Source organism: Anthonomus grandis, chromosome 3 (genome assembly GCF_022605725.1).
Source record: "Anthonomus grandis grandis chromosome 3, icAntGran1.3, whole genome shotgun sequence".
Taxonomy (NCBI): domain Eukaryota; kingdom Metazoa; phylum Arthropoda; class Insecta; order Coleoptera; family Curculionidae; genus Anthonomus; species Anthonomus grandis.
Window position 1 is genome coordinate 22,683,728 of NC_065548.1, and position 19,906 is coordinate 22,703,633.

General features: G+C 30.5%; 1 protein-coding gene across 1 annotated transcript in view; it reads right to left on the reverse strand.

Moving 5' to 3' along the window:
* LOC126734617 (zwei Ig domain protein zig-8) overlaps positions 1 to 19,906 on the reverse strand; it is a 502,147-nt gene that overhangs the window by 280,928 nt on the left and 201,313 nt on the right. The window lies entirely within an intron of this gene.

Sequence of the window (19,906 nt, forward strand, 5' to 3'; positions counted from 1 at the left end):
TCATGGCATTTTCAATGGCGCGCCCGCCGCAAGGTTAAACTAGCAATATGGTCCTTAAGCCTAAGTGTGGCATTAAGTACAATACCTAAACCTTTGTTTCCGTTGTATTTAGTTGATTGTAATTAAATTTTGTCTTATCCTGATTATAACCAGTCGTTTAGCAAGCATTACTTGGATCACATCTAGATATGACTTATTTTGAGAAAAGTATATTGCTTTATTCATATTATACAAAATATTGAACAAATAACAAGGGTCCCAGGATGGCACTATGATTTATGTTGATTGATATATATTAAAAATAGGGCATCTAGTAGAAAGTTTTAAGCACACAACATATTTAGAGAATCACTAAAACTTAGAAATAATAATAATAAATAAATAAATTTTATTCCGTAATTAACTTAAAGTGAATTTAATAATAGTGGTATAATTAACTTTATTTATTAATACAACAAAATAATAATTTTTATAACAAAATTCGTGTGCAAACGCATCAATATTAAAAAAAAACACCATTTTAATGTTATAAAATGATCGTATTATCATAGATCCACACAAATATGATGATACACCTATTTATCTTTCTTTTACAAAATACGTTTATTTTCGAGAATCTATTTTCATTTATTTTTAAGAATCGGTTTATATTGGTTCTGAGTATCTAATTTTATGTAGATTTTTATTTATGACAAGTAAGTTATATGCTTTGTGCATCAAATATTCTGTTTTCTACTTGTAATAAATAATTTAACCATCTACGGCTTTCCCATACAAAGAGGTCCAAAGAAATTTCGTTTACTTTTAATAAAAAACTGATTTCAATTTTTTTTTAATAAAAACTTTATTTCTCATTTACAAACGTGTTCGAACTATGTTTAATATCTCAAAGAAAAAAATAATCGCACTTTAACTCTTCTCTCATAGCTTGATAGATTTGCTGTTTAAAGAAATCATATTTTTATGTCTAGACTATTTAGGTGAGATGGTCTTAAATTTTTGTTAAGCTGATACCACTGGTAATGTTAATCCGCAAAATCATTTATCCATAGGTTATCTATTACGTCTCGGGCTCACCAAATAATCAGTTATCATGACTAACACTAAGAACGGCTTATTAAGTGAATACAGGACATTATCATCAGAGTACATAAAGTGAAAAAAATTAAATATTATTGCAATATACATTTGGCTACATATATACAAGCGATACCAGGGCATGCCTGATTGAAAATTATATGGGTCAAATAGATAAAGGAAAAGAATCACAAAATTCATCCATTTTCACAAAGATGCTGTTTATTATGTTAATATTTTAAATGTATTTGTTCTGAAACAGCATATTTACTAATAGTTCTTAATTCTTATGATAAATAATTCTTAGTTTTGCGCCTTATATTAATTTTATCAATAATTAAATCATAAGTTATCTATTACGTCAATCACAAAATATTTTGTCATAAAGGGGCTTCAAAAAAAATTGTCTTAAAACGTCACCAAAGTAATCAATAATTATGACCAACACTAAGAATGGCTTGTTAAGTGAATAGAGGACATTATCATCAGAATATGCAAAGTGAGAAAAATTAAATATTATTGAAACATACATTTGGCTACATCAAAAATAATACACTATATTTACAAATGATACCAGGGCATGCCTGATTGAAAATTATATAGGTCAAATGGATAAAGGAAAAGAATCAAAAAATTCATCCATTTTCACAAAGATGCTGTTCATTTGTCTTATAAAAATCAATAACACAAAATTCATTTTTCCTTCTTTTACGTGTTACATCATCATAGTTATTGTGGGAGTGATGATGCCCTAGTCGGGCGAAATATGTGAGCTTCGTCTTTTTATTAAATGTTTTATATGATGCTGTAGATTTTGTGTTTTGTGTTGTTGCTTTTTATAAAAACAGGAAAAGAATGCCTTAGTATTGATCTTAATCAGATGACAATGAGTAGCCGAGGGGATTGTACATATAGGTCTCCTGATGAATCGGTAGAGTTACCAGATGACAATAGACTGGGAAAGACCAATCAGGCGCTCTGGTTTGAATTTGTCAATATACATAAGATATATAAATTGTTGTGTATATGTTAAATGTATTTGTTCTGAAACAGCATATTTACTAATAGTTCTTAATTCTTATGATAAATAATTCTTAGTTTTGCGCCTTATATTAATTTTATCAATAATTAAATCATCACTTGGATAGATAATACAGTTCTTTTAAACGAATTCTTTCATTCAGAAATGAGGATAAACAATTTTAAGGTTTAAAGATAGAGACTAGTTAGGTTTTAGAGTGGGATCTTGTCTTTAATAGAAAAGTCATCTATGAATGTAAACGCGGTGAATAAACTAAAAAATGTAATATACCTACTTGTTATCATGTTTTATAAATAAAGTGAATGACGAGTATTTTTAAAGGGGAATTTTTTTTCATTTTAACTTTATATAATTTTTTAATTAATTTAATTAATGAATATCTTCTTTGATTAGTTTTTTCATAATTTTTTAAGATCATTTTTTGATTTCGGTCTATAATTAAGGAAACATTTTCTATGATATTTAATACTATATCTAAAACTTTATTTTCATGGTAAGTCTTCATAACATAATACCGTCCTTTTTAAACCTTTATTTTCAATTTATGCCTGTAAACTTCTTAGAAGCTGTACTAACCATAAGCTTTCTGGAAAATAAAATCTTTAAATTGCCTATTTCCAAAACTTCAACAAAAGATTTAGATTTTCATTATAATAGAACCAAACTCTTTGTATTTTAAGTTCTTTCAAACAAGACGTTTTACACTCAGGTCACAACCGTTACAAGTAGTAAGACCGAGCGATATTGAACATTTGGCCTTGCTATAATCGACCTACAAATCATTTTATATGTGTGGATTATGGCCAAAAGAAACCTCGGGTGCACGTTTTCTGGCCGCTATATCGTTTAAAATTATAGGTTTTTTGATAAAATTGCAAGTTTGAAAGATTTATGAAATAATTTTTGAATTTTAGCTATAATACCATAACCAGTATAATACTATTATTTTATTTACAGCAACAAAATAGAGTTTTAATTTTCTGCTACAATAGTAAACTTTGTATACGTTTTTTACAGTTAATAACCTATTAGCAAGTTTTAAATCCTCTGTTAATACTAAATCCAACTAAATCTTATGAAAAGTACAACAGTATAAAAAATTAAATCTTTTTATATTACTCTAAACTTATCTAAACTGAATTAGATCTATGTTAAATATATCTTGAATAATCCGTTGTAATTTGTATTTCCGAGTTACTCCAGATTATAAATGAGATTTTAACAGAACGGACCGACTTTCGTGCCTCGCGATTATGCAAAACTCTTGCTACTGACACTTAATTTATTTCAAATGAGAATTTAAGTTGGGCCCAATGCATTAAAGAAGCTTCCCATTTTTAATACTTGACCTTTAATAATTTGTTGTTTTTGTCATATTGAATTAATCTTAAATATTGGTACGTTTTGAACACAAATTAATATATATTTTGAAAAGTATTTCAAGCTTAAAAAAATCGTTTTATAAAAAATAGTTAAGCTTAAAAAAAATATATATATCATATACTATTAGGTGCGTTTTCTGTTGATACTCCTGTTTTACTTTAAAAAGAACAAATTATAAAAAAAAATAAATGTAGTTTTATCAAAAAACTAAAATAGAATTTGATTAAATTTATTTCTAAAAAGTTATCTCTAGGATGGGTCTCTAAAATAACAGTTAAAGGAAACCTAAAAAATCACCGCAATTTTAACTGTTAGTATTAAACAACCCTAAAAAATCAACAGGAACGAGAAAAAATTTTTAGCATTCTGACGGGTTGGACATAATAAAACTCTTTTAAAATTTATGTTTTACTTACGACATTTATGCAGTTGTGTACAAAACACATAATTTTATTAGGATTTTCTGTAATACCTCAGGCAAATAGAGATATACAATTGATGATTTAACTTTATTTCCACTTTCACCTTTTCTCAATATGTCTTTAAAATCTTTTAATTACTCTCTTATCCAACAAAATATTATATTTACCTAATTACGTGTAGAAAAAAGTTAAAGTGAGATGGAAATTTAATATGATAAGTGATTATTTTATTATATTTTTTTTCTTTTTTTTTAATACTGTTTAAATAATTTGGAAATTGTGTTTTCCTCTCGTAATAATTTACCCAGTTGCGTATAAAAAATACATTTATTTACTTGAAAGCTTGGGCGATTTATGAAAAAGCTTCTACTCCTCCACATCTAGCCAAACTTACCTCCTTGAGACTACATGGACTGTCAAGCATCTGATATCTCATATAAAATGCGGCCATTTTCCATAGTTCTTTAGCTTAACTTACTCTCTTTACTTTTACCAAAAAACAACGCAAATTTTGCGAAAAATTTTAACAAAATTAATCTGTTCTCATATTTTGCACAAAACCATTCAAGGTGCTTAGTTTAGTGTGTTGTGATAAAATTTCTAAAAAAGCAGTGAATTATATTATTGGAGAAGAACTAAGAAGAAAACAGTAAAAACTTTGAATCGAATATAGACATTTGGGACATCGCATTATTTCTATAAGTAATTATTGCAATAAGCTTTTTTTGTGAGAAAGGCAAAGTGCAGAGTTCAGATTCTTAAGCATTGAAATCATGAAAATCTTACAATAACTGCTTGGGTTAAACTAAGCTCTTTAATTAATAATTTATCTTTATCTTGGTAAAAAAATATTAACTAAGTAATGTGTCTCTTAGACTGACACCACTGTTTTGTGGCTAAATGATATTTTGTGTGTTATATTTAGAATCATCATAAAAAAAATTCTTTTTATTTCTTTAGATCCAAAATGTATTGGAAATAGGTCTTTTTTAGACGAAGATTATAAAAAACTGCTACATTTGATCACAGGGAGCAGCAGCTGACCATAAAATATGCTGATGGATTGAAAGGTAAAAATTGTACCCAGGCCTTTAGTAATACCGTACAATTCCTTAAATACTCATTGAATACCATAAATTTCTTGAATGATCTTAAAATGTAAAACTTCAAAATAAGCTCTCCATTTCTAGATATTGGAGTCAAAATTAAATCATACAGTAAAGCTTAATACACAGAATACACATAAAAATTCATCTTAGTCCGACACCAAACTTGAGAGAAGAGCAATTTCAGCGGCTTCAAAGTATAAGCAATTTTGGATTCTACACAAAACTTGGAATCAGAAATTTTCAAAGGCAAATAGAAAAATTATAACTCCTGTAAATTTTACTTTTAACATATTTACTTATTGCCTCTTTGATTACTAATTTGTAATTAGTTATTTAATTTATAATATTCACTAAGGAATACTAGTGAATTAAGTACTACTACTACTAGTGAATTGAGTAGGGAGTACTTCCTTGGTGATTTTATAAAAAAAATTATTTTTTTGTAAATTTACCGTAACCTTTTGCTAATGAAAATCTGCACCCTGCGAATTCCTAATTAAATTAAGTTGTGAGTTCATACATTATGGAATTTGGAATTTTTTTAAAATTGAATTCTTTTTTTTTTCCTTATTCTATTCTTATAATAAACTTACACATTTTGTGAATATTTCTTGTTTAATTTCTGAAACCAAGACCTAGATACATAGGTCAAGTAGGAAATGGATGGGTCTTTCAGACATTAGAGTACGCAAATAGAAAAAGTGATAAATTGAGGACTTTAATTAAAATGAAGATAAAAAAAAAGAAAGATTTTACAGTTTTTCAATCTTCCTACTATAATATCCGAAAGAACCACTTATTTACTACTAATTTTAAGCGCATAATAGTATAGCAAAATTTTAAATTACTTGCTATTATAACCTCACAAACATATTTTTACTTCCGGTTAGTACTCCTCGACAATCACAGGGCGCAACAGTAACTCAAAGTTCAGTGTTTTATTATAGGAGTTTCCTATCTAAGAAATATTAATTTATAATATTAAAACACATAAAATAAGGTTATATATTAAGAACTATTATATGAAAACATCTCAGCTTTTGTAGTCCTTAACCCTGTTTTAGATGATTATCATAATGATCTTATAATCTTTTAAATCAACCTCCCAGGCTCAATAATCCAAAATGGAATGTTAGTATTGCATAAAGGGAATAATAATATATAAAAAGAGGTTCTTCTATAGACATAATACCATCTAAAAAGAACAAACCCTTAATAGCCCAATGCAATGAATTTCACGGCTAATTGTTAATTTTAGGTGGTGACTATGTTAATGAATATAAACTAACAACCAGGAGTTCTGACGTCTGCCAACGGATCATCTTGCCTGATTTTTTTATCTCTACTTCAATTATCAGACTCAGTAATAACCTAATGGTTTTTACTTTTAAATAATGTTTAATAACTTTTCCATTTTTCCCATTTTTGTTCTTCTTAATATCTCCTAGTTTACAATTCGGTGAATCTATTATGGCGCCAAGATATTTAAAGAATGATACCTGTTCGTTGCCTCCCATTATTTAGAAGCGCTTCGGTTATACTAACCTTAAAGAAAGCGATTAAATTGGTCTAGGAAGTGTTAATGTGTTGTCTACATCGTTCATTGTGTTGTGTAATCTGGTCCATCATTTTTTGCAAGTCTGATTTCTTATCTGCTAGGATCATGATATCGTTTACGTATCTTATATTAGTGATACGGACTCCATTTGCTTTAACACCTCTTATATCTTCTACTAGAGCGCCTTTCTGACAATGGCTTTCGATTAATTGTTCAACTGGAGCAGAGATAAAATGCACCTCTACCGTACTCCTTTATTTATTAATACGACATCTAAAGTCCTCCTCTACAAACACACAAAGTCTACTTGTACCTCCGCAGTTTACCTCCAGTAGAGTTGAGCTATGATTATAATGTCTTTTTCGATCTCATCTTAAATGCGTTCGTATAGTCAATGCGACAAGCGTATACATTTAGTTCCCGCTGAAATCTGAATTAGGTGTTAAATATTTATTCTTGGCATTTCTTATGAGATTGTATATAGATTATCAGTACATGGATGATGTGGTAGTCATTACATGGAGAGGAATTCTGCTTTTTTGGAATGGCCATGAAGGTACACATGTGTGCCATTTGCAAAGAATGTTTTATTGTACTCTAGATGGTAGAGAAAAAAAAATTGAAAGAACTCGTCCATTATCTCAAAGAGACCTACGTAACTAGAGAAAAAATGAAAACTTTAAGTCTCTAAATGGTGTTGAATAATTCAATAATGTAAGCTCTAGGCCTTTGCGTTCTTGGCTTACAATAATCTTAAGCACCACTGCGTTTACTTTTTCTGATCCTGTGGCTTTTCAGTTTTTGTTAATTTTTATTGCATATATTGATTTCGCTCTTTGTAATAGTAGATCCGTTCTCTCTGTTATCATCCACTTTTATGAGAGACTCCAGCCGGTCATCATCAAATAGTTCTATATGTGTCTTTTTAATTTTTTAATCCAATTTACTATGTCATTATTTGCATGTCTGAGGATGCATCAGTTTCTTCTCTCCATTCATCTGAGATCTTTTACCTTCTTATGCACGTTAAAGAAATTACGATTTTGCTGTAGTAATTCAATTTCTCGACATTTTTCGGACCGATAAAATTCCATTGCTTTTCCACACTTAGTCCTCATGATCCTAATTATCTGCATATACTTCAGCGTTATTCCTGTGCGCTATTTCTTCTCCATCCATCATTTGCCATTACATCAAGTATTGTCTCTACTTTTTTATAGATTTAATCCAAGTTCTAATCAATACAGGTGCTGTGGGAGTGTATATTTTAGTTGGATATTTGTAAAAATATAAATTTATTACGTTAAAATGACCCAAATTATTAAAATGATATATAATATATAATATAATCTTTATATGATATTCATACGATATAAAATATTTAGGGGAGAATGTTTCACAATCAGACAAAGCATGTGATTTTGAAATTCCCGCCGCAAGTTTGACGTTTTTCGTTCGGATAGTGCGGTTATACACGCCGATGTCGTAAACAAAGTTTGAGCGCTGTTCTCTTGGTTTTGTGCATTTTTTAATAAAAAATCATTTTTCAAGGTAAGTTTTTTCTATCGTTGATATGATATTATATGCTCTAGTTTCTTCTGAAACTAGTATTACAAAAACAACTTTTACATCAGATTTTGGGCTATTTTTACGACATTTTATAAGCAAGTTTACTTTTATAGGTTATGTATGAAGGTCACAGTTAAATTAAATTTTGTATTATAGGTTGTGTTCCACCTCAGCATGTTTGTTCCACAATCAGACAGTGGCTGAAGAAAGCTGGACGCGAATGGTTTCGTTCCATGTCCAGACATGCAGAATTAAGTCTTCGCCAGCCGGAAGGATGTGGCCTCTCCAGAGCGACATCATTCACCAAACACAATGTATCTCTTAAATGTATCTCACAACCATACATTCAAAGTAAGACACGTTAACATTACTTTTTTATCTAAACTTTTATTTAATATAACGATGAAGTTATATTAAATACTTATATCTACTTTTTCGTCGATTGAATAATTTATACTTGTTTTCAAATATCGACTGTCACAGATTTATTGACACTTTTCCTTACGTCAGTGACAATATTCATTTTACTGGTGCGCGTTTTTTTTTTTATTTATGGTAAACACAAGCACAAGAGGAAAGTCCTATGTTACTCTTGGAGTGGTGCTTGCGCGAAGATATTTGTGGGCATTTATCTTGAATCGCTGTAGGTTGTATGCGTCGGGAAATATGTGAGGTGGAAGCCCGTTCCACAAAGAAGATGTTCTCCAGATGAATGAGTCCCGATACAGCGACGTCCTTGGGGTAGGCAGGTGGATTCGATGTTGATGAGCCGCAACTGCTAGACGCGTCCTTCTTGCCGGAACAGCCCTGGGTGGAATCAGGCCTGCCAGCTCAGAGGAGCACTTACTGTGATAATAATGGTAGAATAAACAGAGATCGGCCACCTTTCTACTGTGCTCCAGACTATCCAGACTCTTTGTCAGTTCTGGTTTGTCGATAAGACGAATAGCTCTCTTCTGTATAGAATCCAGCAGGTTTAAACTATGCTTGGGTGCAGAGCTCCAGACATGCGAGCAATACTCGAGGGAAGGGCGTATTTGAGCCTTATAAAGAGTCAGCAGCTGTTCTGGTGTATACAGTTTTTTCGTTTTGAAAAGCACTCCGAGTTTTTTGGAAGCCGCCCTGGCGACCTCGGCAACGTGGTCATGCCAGGACACACTGTTGGTGACCTCGACTCCTAGAAGATGTAAAGATGATTTCATTGGCAATGTTTTCCCTGCCATAACCAGCTCCGGGCCACCAAGATTAGTCCTCATCGTAAATACTGCGGCCTGCGTTTTTTTAGCGTTAAAATTGACCAAATTGTTATCGCCCCACTCCAAGATTGCTCTAATATCGTTGTTGGTTGAAGCTACTTGTTGCTGCCTAATATTCTGAGAACTTGCGGCTTTCATTGGTTTGGCGGACTTAAATGTGGAAATAAGTGTGCTATCATCCGCAAAGCTGTAGATTGGATTGACAGTGGTTCCTAGCAAATCGTTGATATATACCAAGAAAAGGGTGGGGGATAGAATGCATCCTTGAGGGACTCCAGCGTTAATGTTAAATTTGTCGGAGAGGTTTCCATCGACGGCTACTTGGATTGTTCGTTGTTCGAGAATACTGGTTCGTTGTTCGAGAAAGTTTGGTTTTATCTGAACCGAAAATTTACTAATTTTGCAATTACATTTAATTAAATAATTCAAGATTCGCTTATTAAAATTTTTTGAAACTTTGCACAAGGGTTTGCCAGATTGGTCTCTTCAAAAAGCTATCTTACATTTTGCTATAAAATGTATAGGGAAGCCAATAATTGACCCCCTTAAAATTTACATATGGTTTTCCTATGTTCCGCTCGGCGGAGGCACCAACCAGTAGAATAAACCTGTATTTTAAAATTTAACTCGTTTTTAACATACATTTATTGGAACTTTGTTGCTTAATTTTTTTCAAGAAACACGTTCTTTAATTTTATATCAAGACTAACAAAACCCTCTGTTTTATATATAATTTTCAGGATAGACGTAGGAAAGCCTACTTTTCATTGATCAAAGTTTAACTACTAAATATAATATACCTTTGAACAAAAAAGTTGGTAAAAATAATATCCAGTTTAATTCCAATAAATCGTTTCTCTTAATATAAAATGGGCTTTATAACAGATTTTTTCCCAAATATTTTTATTTATTTATTCATTTAATGGAAAATTTACACAAATTCTCAAAGTTCTCTTTTCCGTCATAAAAAATCAATATAAAATATAGTTTCATTTACCACTGAAGAGTAATACGAAGGACTTATTACCTACTAAAGACATAAAAAATATTAATATTATTACGAAAACATATTATGAAAATATATTTTATTCGTATTTTGTACTTAAAAATTATTTATTAGGGTCTATTTAGGGTTCTGCTTACATTTAGCTTATTTTACATGAATTTATTTTTTCGTTAATAAATTCTCCACTTGCAATAAAATAATGGTATAGGGGTTGTGTATAGGCCACTAACTTTTTCATGCATGGAGTTTTTAAATAATTTCGAGAATAGTCTGATAAATCTTATTCCAGTACATGATAATATTTATTGTGTTGGGGATTTTATTATAAATCTACTTAACTATGAAAATTCGGACGTAATTAAAATTAATAAATTATTTAATGCATTGGGTTTGACTCAGGTAATTGAGTGACCAACTCGCATAACATCCTCCTCTGCAACATTAATTGACTATGCCCTGACAACGAACAAAAATTCCGTAATAGCTAGTGGAACAACATCCTGTGATAGAAGTGATCTTGAACTTATTTATATGAAGACTGTGTTTTATTCAACCAAAAATACGCCTATTTTTAAGACAACACGCTGTTTTAAAAGTATTAATCTGCGACAGTTTGAGTCGGATCTTCTATCTATACCCTGGAACAATATATATCATTTAATAGATGTTGATTAAAAAATTTCTTTTATAACCGACAACTTAGTTGCCTTGCTTAATTTACATGCACCACCTATAAAATTCCGCATTACCAAGCCGTACGCTCCATGGTTTACTGACGCTGTAAGTGCTATGATGCAGGATAAAGACAGAATGCTAGCAAAATATTTAAAAAAATAAAAGTATTGATGACTGGAATAGTTATAAGCTCCTAAGAAATATGACCACTCTTGCAATACCTAGTAAAAAAAATCATATCTTAACTTACAAATAACTGCTAGAAAAGATGTTTGGTCTTTAATAAAATTACTTAACCTACAAAATAAACAAAATAGAAATAATATTCCTAAAATTCTTAAAAATGTTAAAAAAATTAATTAGTTTTTTATTAGCTCTGTTTCAAAACTTAATTTATATAAAAATGCTTGAAATTATTAAGTGTTAAAAATAACTTATTTCAAATGAGTTTTAGATTTTTGGTCGTGTCGGAGTATGCTATTGTAAAGGTTATTAATAACATTAAAACTATGCCGTGGGCATTGATGAAATTAATATACTTACTATCCAACTATGCCTGCCTTTTCTACTATATTGTCCATGTCTTTTAATAAATATTTTGTCGCATGTACATGCGCGTTGATTGCTAATTATCTTAGAGATAGGTGTCCAGCTGTTTCTTATAATGGGGTAGATTCTGGTTTTTTAGAAATTTCTTCTGGCGTGCCCCAGGGCTCCATCCTTGTGCCAATCCTTTTTTTAATTTATGTATCAAACATGGCAAAAATATTCATATCATCTAAGCAGCACTATTAGGCTGATGATACTTAAATATATCTCTCATTTGAACTAGATGAAAGTTCCCAAGCAGTGGCTGCCATTAATTATGACCTTGTTAATGTTTACGAGTTTTCTAAAAATCATTGCTTAAAATTAAATTCTATGAAATCAGCATAAATGCTGTTTGGGGCCAGGGTAGCCATAAGAATTTTTTACAGTATTATAGGGACTTAATTCCTATCAATAACAAGCCTATAAAACACGTCGAGCCCTGCAAGAGCTTGAGTTTGATTCTGGATAGTGACCTGCGATTCACGCAGCACGTAAATTTACGTATTCAAAAAGGATTTTTAAACCTTAAAAATATTTATCCACATCGTTACGTTTTAAATAGAACAACAAAAATTCCACTGTGTGATTCCCTGATCCTACCACAGCTTAATCATTATAATGTAGTATACATATGGTCCATGCTTGAGAACTTCTAAAGAAAAAAGAATTAAGAAACTCTCACATGCGTGCCTTAGATTAATATATGGTATAAGGAAGCGCAACCCCATAAAACACAAGCTTAAGGAAATCAGGTTGTTGACTATGCACAACAAAAGAATTTTTTACGCATCTTTAATGTTTTTTTAAATTGTTAATTTAAGATCTCCACCTTATTCATATAATAACATAAAATTTTGCCCAGATGTTAATACAATATTAATACTTGGTATAAAAGAAGGCTAACACCTCCGCTACACTCAACCGAAACTTATAAAAAATAAAAAGGGATGCGTTTCGTGACATTTCATTTGGTTTTAATTGTTTATTCAGGTTTTGCCTTTGAAACAATTAAATGACAGTCAACGCGAGTTAGGTTAAAGTTTTTGACGTTGCCAATAAAAATGTATTCCTGAATTTCGTTACAATATGAAATATTATAAAGTCAACGGGATAGTACTCACTATAATAATAGAGGACAACCATAAACGCAACTGGAAAGACTTTAGAAACTAATAGCAACAGATCTTGATATCCAATGGGGCTTGGATATCATTCTTCAAATCCAAGCCCTGCAATAACATGAATACATCTTTTCTCTTATCATATATTACTATATTGTGACTAGAGTGACTATGCCTTAAGAGAGCATAAGACGTAATAAAGCAAAATATGCGGTCATAATAATATTTTTGGATACCCTGAGCCAAATTCATTATTATAAAGATTATTTTAACTGCAAACACATTTTTAATTTTTGTAGATTAATAGTGTTAGTAAATAGAGGTATGGCGTTTTCATAATTAAAAGTTATGGTACAAATCCTTGTTACAGAAGCTGTCGATTGGAACAATCGGTATAAACACCATTATAAAAATAAATAATGGTTTAAGAAAAATAAAAGAACACGCTTTTATTACTAATCGAACTAAAAAGTAGAAAATAATTTTTAATAACAAAGAGTTTTTATTACAGTAGTACAATCAGTCATAATTAATTACCTCAAATTAAAATCATAATAAAATTTAAGTTATTAACAGAATAACTCAAATCAAAGTAAAAAGCATGGGGTACATTTTACTTAATGTTCATAACTTTCTCTCATAGATAATTGCCAATTGAATAATTGTCATATTTAAAATATCGAGCACCTTTACGCTTTTTACTTTGATTTGAATTATTTTGTTAATAACTTAAATATTATTATAATTTTTATTTGAGGTAATTAATTATGATTGAATGTACGACCTTCCACTACTGTAATAAAAACTCCTTATTATTAAAAATTATTTTCTACTTTTTAGTTCGATTAGCAATAAACGCGTTTTTTTTAGTTTTTTTAAACTATTATTTATTATATTGTTAGAAGCATCTCATATTACCTGGATACTTTCAGGGCCGGCGGCATGTCCAAACTTTTCATAATAATTTAATTTAAAAAATAAACTTCCTTAATTTGTTTTAAAAAATCCTCGGAGTTATTGAATATAAGAAAACTAAAATAATATAGAATATCACTAAAGGCTAAGTTGAAAAAAACCTCGTATAAATAACATAAAAACAAAATATACAAAATTAATTACTTTAAAATCCACAATAATCACAGTGGACAGTTTATATAAATAATATCACCCTCGTAATAAAGCCTATGTGCAAAGAAGCGGGAACTCCAAGCATTTCAATAAAGCAACGAGTCACTAGAGTGCTGTTTGTAGGATCGCGATAATTATAAAGCGGCTGACTGCCATAAGCCCTAAATAAAAGTTGCTGGCTTTTCCTGCATAGTTTTAAATTTATTGCGTCTCTCATAAGCATCGTTATTATGCAGCGAATTCATTTCCACTTATTTTAAGTGCACTGTTTGGGTTCTATTTTAAACTATACTGGCTAATTAAAATAATATTTGTACCACCATTGATAAAATTTGATATAATATTGATAAAATTGGTTACCCGATTTATAACCAACGACATTTTTTTTAACAATAAACATTCACAAATGAATTTAATAAACGTCACGTTTTTTACAATTTTCTTACACAGGGAAAATAGGAAATCGTAATCAACCGAGATCGAAAGTAAAAACTTCGTAATGTTCCTCGTAATTTACCAAGAAATACGTACTTTTCTTTAAAGGTAATGGCCAAAGAAAATGATTTACGGAACGATTCTTGACAACGAAAATTTAACGGCGAAATCCCAGGCGAAACATATTGTTAAGTAATTTATAGTGCAGCCGTGAGAAGACGTCAAACTGTACATATATATATATAAGTATATATTACGAGTGAGTAATTTTAAACTTTTAAGTTAAGCTAAAAAAGACATTTATGCTTGAACTAAATTAACAAAACTGGGTTTAAAAGAATTCCTTCCAACAAAATGTAAACGTATTTTTTTCTGTAAATATAGTACATAATAAACAGTACATAACATATAATATAGTACAGGGTGTCCCATTTTGGGTACTTTTGCGGGATATCTCCGTTATTTTTAACGTTAGCGTGATGCGGTTTTCGCGACAGTGTGCTACTTTTTCGTGAAAATAACGATGCCGTTAACAAAAATTCCAAAGCCCTCTTAGTTTTTAAGATATAGGTCATTTTTGAAAATTCGACATTTTGGGACCCCCCTTGTATTTCGGTTATTCTTTAACTTATCGAATATGTAAAAAAACAGTTTTATAGATTTTTTTCCGTGGATTGCAGTGGCGTAGATTATTTTTTTAAAATATTTACTGTTTTTAAGTTATAAGCCAAACCTATGTTTTTTTTAATGGAACACCCTGTATTGTAGTAAATTATGATTTAAGTAATTATGATTTAAGACATAGGGTTAAAATGAAACAACCTTCTTAGGGTTAAGTAGGATCTATAATAAAATATCAAAAAGCTACATCCAAGGATCGTGAACTTCCCGTTGACCTGGTTTATGATAATGCTTACTAGACATTATAATGTTTTGCTATATAGAATTAATTAATGTATTATTACAATATAGTAGTTTCCTATTTACACAATATTTGTTATACTGGGTGATACTTCCATACTACACCTCCCCGGGAAATTTAAGGAATTTACATATTTCTTTTAAATTGAAAATTCCGGATATATATACTATAAAAGTAACAACTCTTCTTAACACATTCCTAAAATTATATACATACATACATACATTCAATTAATATCCAGTAATTTTGAAAATTTCAACTTTTTACCTAAATAACCCCCCTTTTTTTTTTTTTTTTTTTTTTTTTTTTTTTACAAAACCTTTTTTTTTTTATAATACACCAAACTAGTAAATTAATTAATTATTACCTAACTATGCGCAGGGCCCTTTATGCACTAATTACTTACTTATGATAAAATTTAGTTCTATTTTTATGGATTAGAATCTCTTTATTTTCTTTTACAATTTTTACATTAGGAGATTCATCCTGAACGACTACATACGGCCCCAGGAAACAAGGACTGGCAATTTTATTACCATTATATTCATTTTTAACGAGAATTAAATCTCCTTTCTTATATTCAATGGGATTTATATTTTTATCATAAGATATTTTTCTTTTTTCTTTTGAAAGTAAAATATTATTTCTTGCGTCATCATAAGCTTTCTGTAACCTGTATTTCAATTCAATTGGATAACTATCAAAATTGTAAATAGGTTCCACGATATTTTTTAAATTACTTGGTATCTGACATTTTTTCCCAAAAACAAGCTCAAAAGGAGTATATTTAGTTTCAGTGTGAACTGCCGTATTATACGCAAAACACCAGTACGGAATCCATGAACTCCAAGCTGCGACATGGTTTTCTGACTGAATTCTTAAATATGCTCCTAAAGCTTTGTGTGAATTTTCCAATGACCCTATGCTTTTGTGATGGTATGCGGTGGAATGAACTTGTTCTATTTTTAAATTTTTGCAAACTTCACTCATTGTAGAAGAAATAAATTCAGATCCCCTATCAGATGCAATTTCCTGCGGAATTCCATATCTTAAGATAAAATTTTCCACAAATGCCTTTGCAACTGACACAGCATCTTTATTTTTTAATGGATATGCTTTCACGAATTTTGTTAATTCACACTGCAGGGTAAGAATATAGTAAAAATCATTGATATCTGTAGGTAGCGGTCCTACAATGTCTAGATAAATTTTTTGAAACGAAGAACTGTAATACTTTTTTATATTATTTGTCATTCTATTTATACCTGCGTGTCCACTGGTTGGAAGTAAATGAAAATCATTTAAAATAACTCTTTTTTCATCATTGTCCACTATTTTGATAATTCCTTTTAAAATATTTATTCGAGGCCCCTGATAACTAATATTATTTTTTATTTCTTTCCCTATACATTCAATTAATTCTGCAGAATTTTCGTTTTTTAAAATATACAATTCTTTTATGTCAGCTCTCTTACTAATATCGGTCAAGTCTCTCAGCATTCCGTCTCGCATCAATGTTGATCGAGAATTTTGACTTAAATATACAGTAAGATGTAGTGGTACATAATAAACATTTCCTGATTGTTCAGTTATAATTTTTGACAAAGATTTTATTTTTGATGAGTCTATCAAGACTAATTCAGTACAATTTTTTGGTTGTCTAAGGACTTCCACAATGTTTGGTTGATCAGGCCAAGCACTATGACTACCCTTATCCAACTTTCCATCTTCTTCTGCTATACGTTTACACTGATTTCTAGTCATAACAGCAATCATGTCATTGTTCATAGTTTTTAACTCATTCGATGTTAGAATAATTCGAGATAACGCATCCGCTGTGACATTTTCACTCCCTTTTACATACTCTACATAAAAATCGTATTCTTCAAGACCTAAGCGAAATTTTGTTAAACGACTAGATGGGTCTGTAAGGCTGAATAAGTACAACAAGGGTTTATGGTCTGTCACTAATTTAATTCGGCGTCCGTATAAGTATGGGCGAAAATGTTTTACAGCCCAATAAATAGCTAAAAGTTCTTTGTTAATAGTTGGATAATTTATTTCGGCCTTATTTAAACTCCTGCTTGAATATGCTACTGGTTTATTATTTTTGTTCGAAAGCACTGCTCCAATAGCAAATTGCGAAGCATCTGTTTGAAGTATAAATTCATTCGTGTCCGTAAAATCTGGATACTCCAACACTGGATATTGAACCATTGCTTTCTTTAAAATTTCAAACGCACTATTACACTCATCTGTCTATTCAAACCTCGCATACTTTCTACATAACTTATTTAGGAATTTTCCCATCTCTCGGTTGCACAATCACACCTGCTACAAACACTCCCTGACACAATTCACTAGGCGACACTACACATTCTTCAACCAACCCTGTCTCGATGTATTGAATACTTTCACATCTTGGAAGTAAGGTCATACTTTTATTGCTACTAGCATTTAGGTCTAATGCAATTTTATTTTCATCATTAAATAGTGATAATATATTTTCCTCATAATTTAAATTAGCTTTATACTTTTTTAAAAAATTTCTACCAATTATTCCATTGGTTTCACATTCCAATGATTCAAAAACATAAAATTACTCTCAAATATCCTAATGAAACTAAATTACCCCCTATGCCTTTAATTTCAAGACATTCTTTGTGCAACGGAATTCTAGAGTCTAAATATTTTCATTTAAGTGCACACAATGATGCTCCTGTATCTATTAAAAATCCTAATTTCTTACTATTTATATGAAAGAAAACTGAATTTGAGTAATTGGTTGAATAAGTAAAAATATTATTATCGTTAGGGACGAAAAAAATCATCCTGATTATTCATCATATCTGATGCTCCCTGACCTGTTTCAATCTCATTATCAACATCGACATAATTTATTTGTCTTCGCGAATTTCCACGAAACCCTCGAGCAAACGAACGTCCTCGGTAACCTCTCTGAAAACGCTGACCAGGTAGACTAGTATTACCTCGGCCACGATTATTATAATGAAAATTCGGATTAGCATTATTATTAAAATTTCTAGAATTACAATTGGTATGTGTGTGTCTATTAAAATTATTGCTTCAAAAAAATCTTCCTGTAGGTGGTAATCTATTACCGCCTCTGGCAAAACCTCTATTATGCCTTTGAGATAAATTGAAAATTTGTTGATTTTAATAAGAAATTTCTTCATCTTGTGCCGCTCTTATGGCATCTTTTAAAAACGTAAAATTTCTGGCTGATATGATTGTGCTAAGCTTTTGATTTCTAAGCACGTTTGTAAACTGTTTTACAGCTGTTTTTTTATTTAAAGGTCTCAAAACGTCAAAAGCATTAGAATCACCCTCTGCCTGACACAATATTTGTTATACTGGGTGATACTTCCATACTACAGTATATATATGCACTAATACATTTGTCTTCTATTTACCTTTTCAAAAATATATAATGGTATGCACTTTTTTCTAAGAAACACACAAATAAATGACTATTTTCTAAAATTAAGGACATAAATTTATTAGTAGGCCATGACTCTTGTTGATAACAAAACAAAAGTCAACTAAATGTCAAATATTTATATTTTGCGGTTTCTTAAGTCAAATATTTGTATTGTAAGAATTTGTTTTTTTCTTTATTTAATAAATTCTTTGAAAAATGGCAGCGTATGAAAATTTCGAGAAATATGATATGTTTATATTATGTTTTATACAAAGTAACAAAAATTCTATAGAAGCGGCGTTATATTTTCAAAGGTAAGTAAGCGATAATGGGTACTAAAATTTAAATTACGTATATAAGTTTGTGTTTGTTAGATATCCAGAGAGGTGACAACCCTTTATTGAGATATTTGCTCGCTTAAAAGCAAATTTAGTTGAACACGGAACCTTTGTTCGCCTGCGTCCGAAAACCTATAACAAGGAGAATAGCGAAAAAAAAGAAATAGATGTTTTGTGATATATTGAAGCAACACCTTTTTCCTCATGCTGAAAAATTGAGAAAGATATTGGTCTGTCAAAAACTAATGCTCAAAGGATCCTAAAAAAATACAAGTATCATCCGTATAAATTTAGTATTGTGCAACAGATGCATCCTGGCGATGCTGAGCGCCGAGCACTGTTTTGCCGATGGTATCTACAACAAATCGAAGCTAATGATTTGTTCGGCAGACTTGTTATTTGGTCAGATGAATGTTTTTTTTCAAGTGCGGGCATTTTTAATCGTCACAATACCAAGAATTGGAAACCAGAAAATCAGCATTTATTGTTCGAAAGGGCACAACAGGGACGTTTTGAAGCACGTAGATACCTAGAAATCCTTGAGGAAGTTATTCCTGAACTGCTAGAAAATATTTCGCTAGCACAATATAATGCAGTTTACTTACAACAAGATGGTGCTCCTAGTCATAATTCAAGGCTAGTAAAGGAAATTTCTTGAGAATAATTTTCCGCAAAGATGGATAGGTAACAACTGACCTGTAAGAAGGCCCCCACGATCTCCAGATCTTTCAATTTTGGATTTTTTTATGGGTGTATCTACAAAATGAAATGTATAAAACACGTTATGATGGAATTGCCGAACTTCGAGAGGCAATTAATTTAGCCTTTCAAA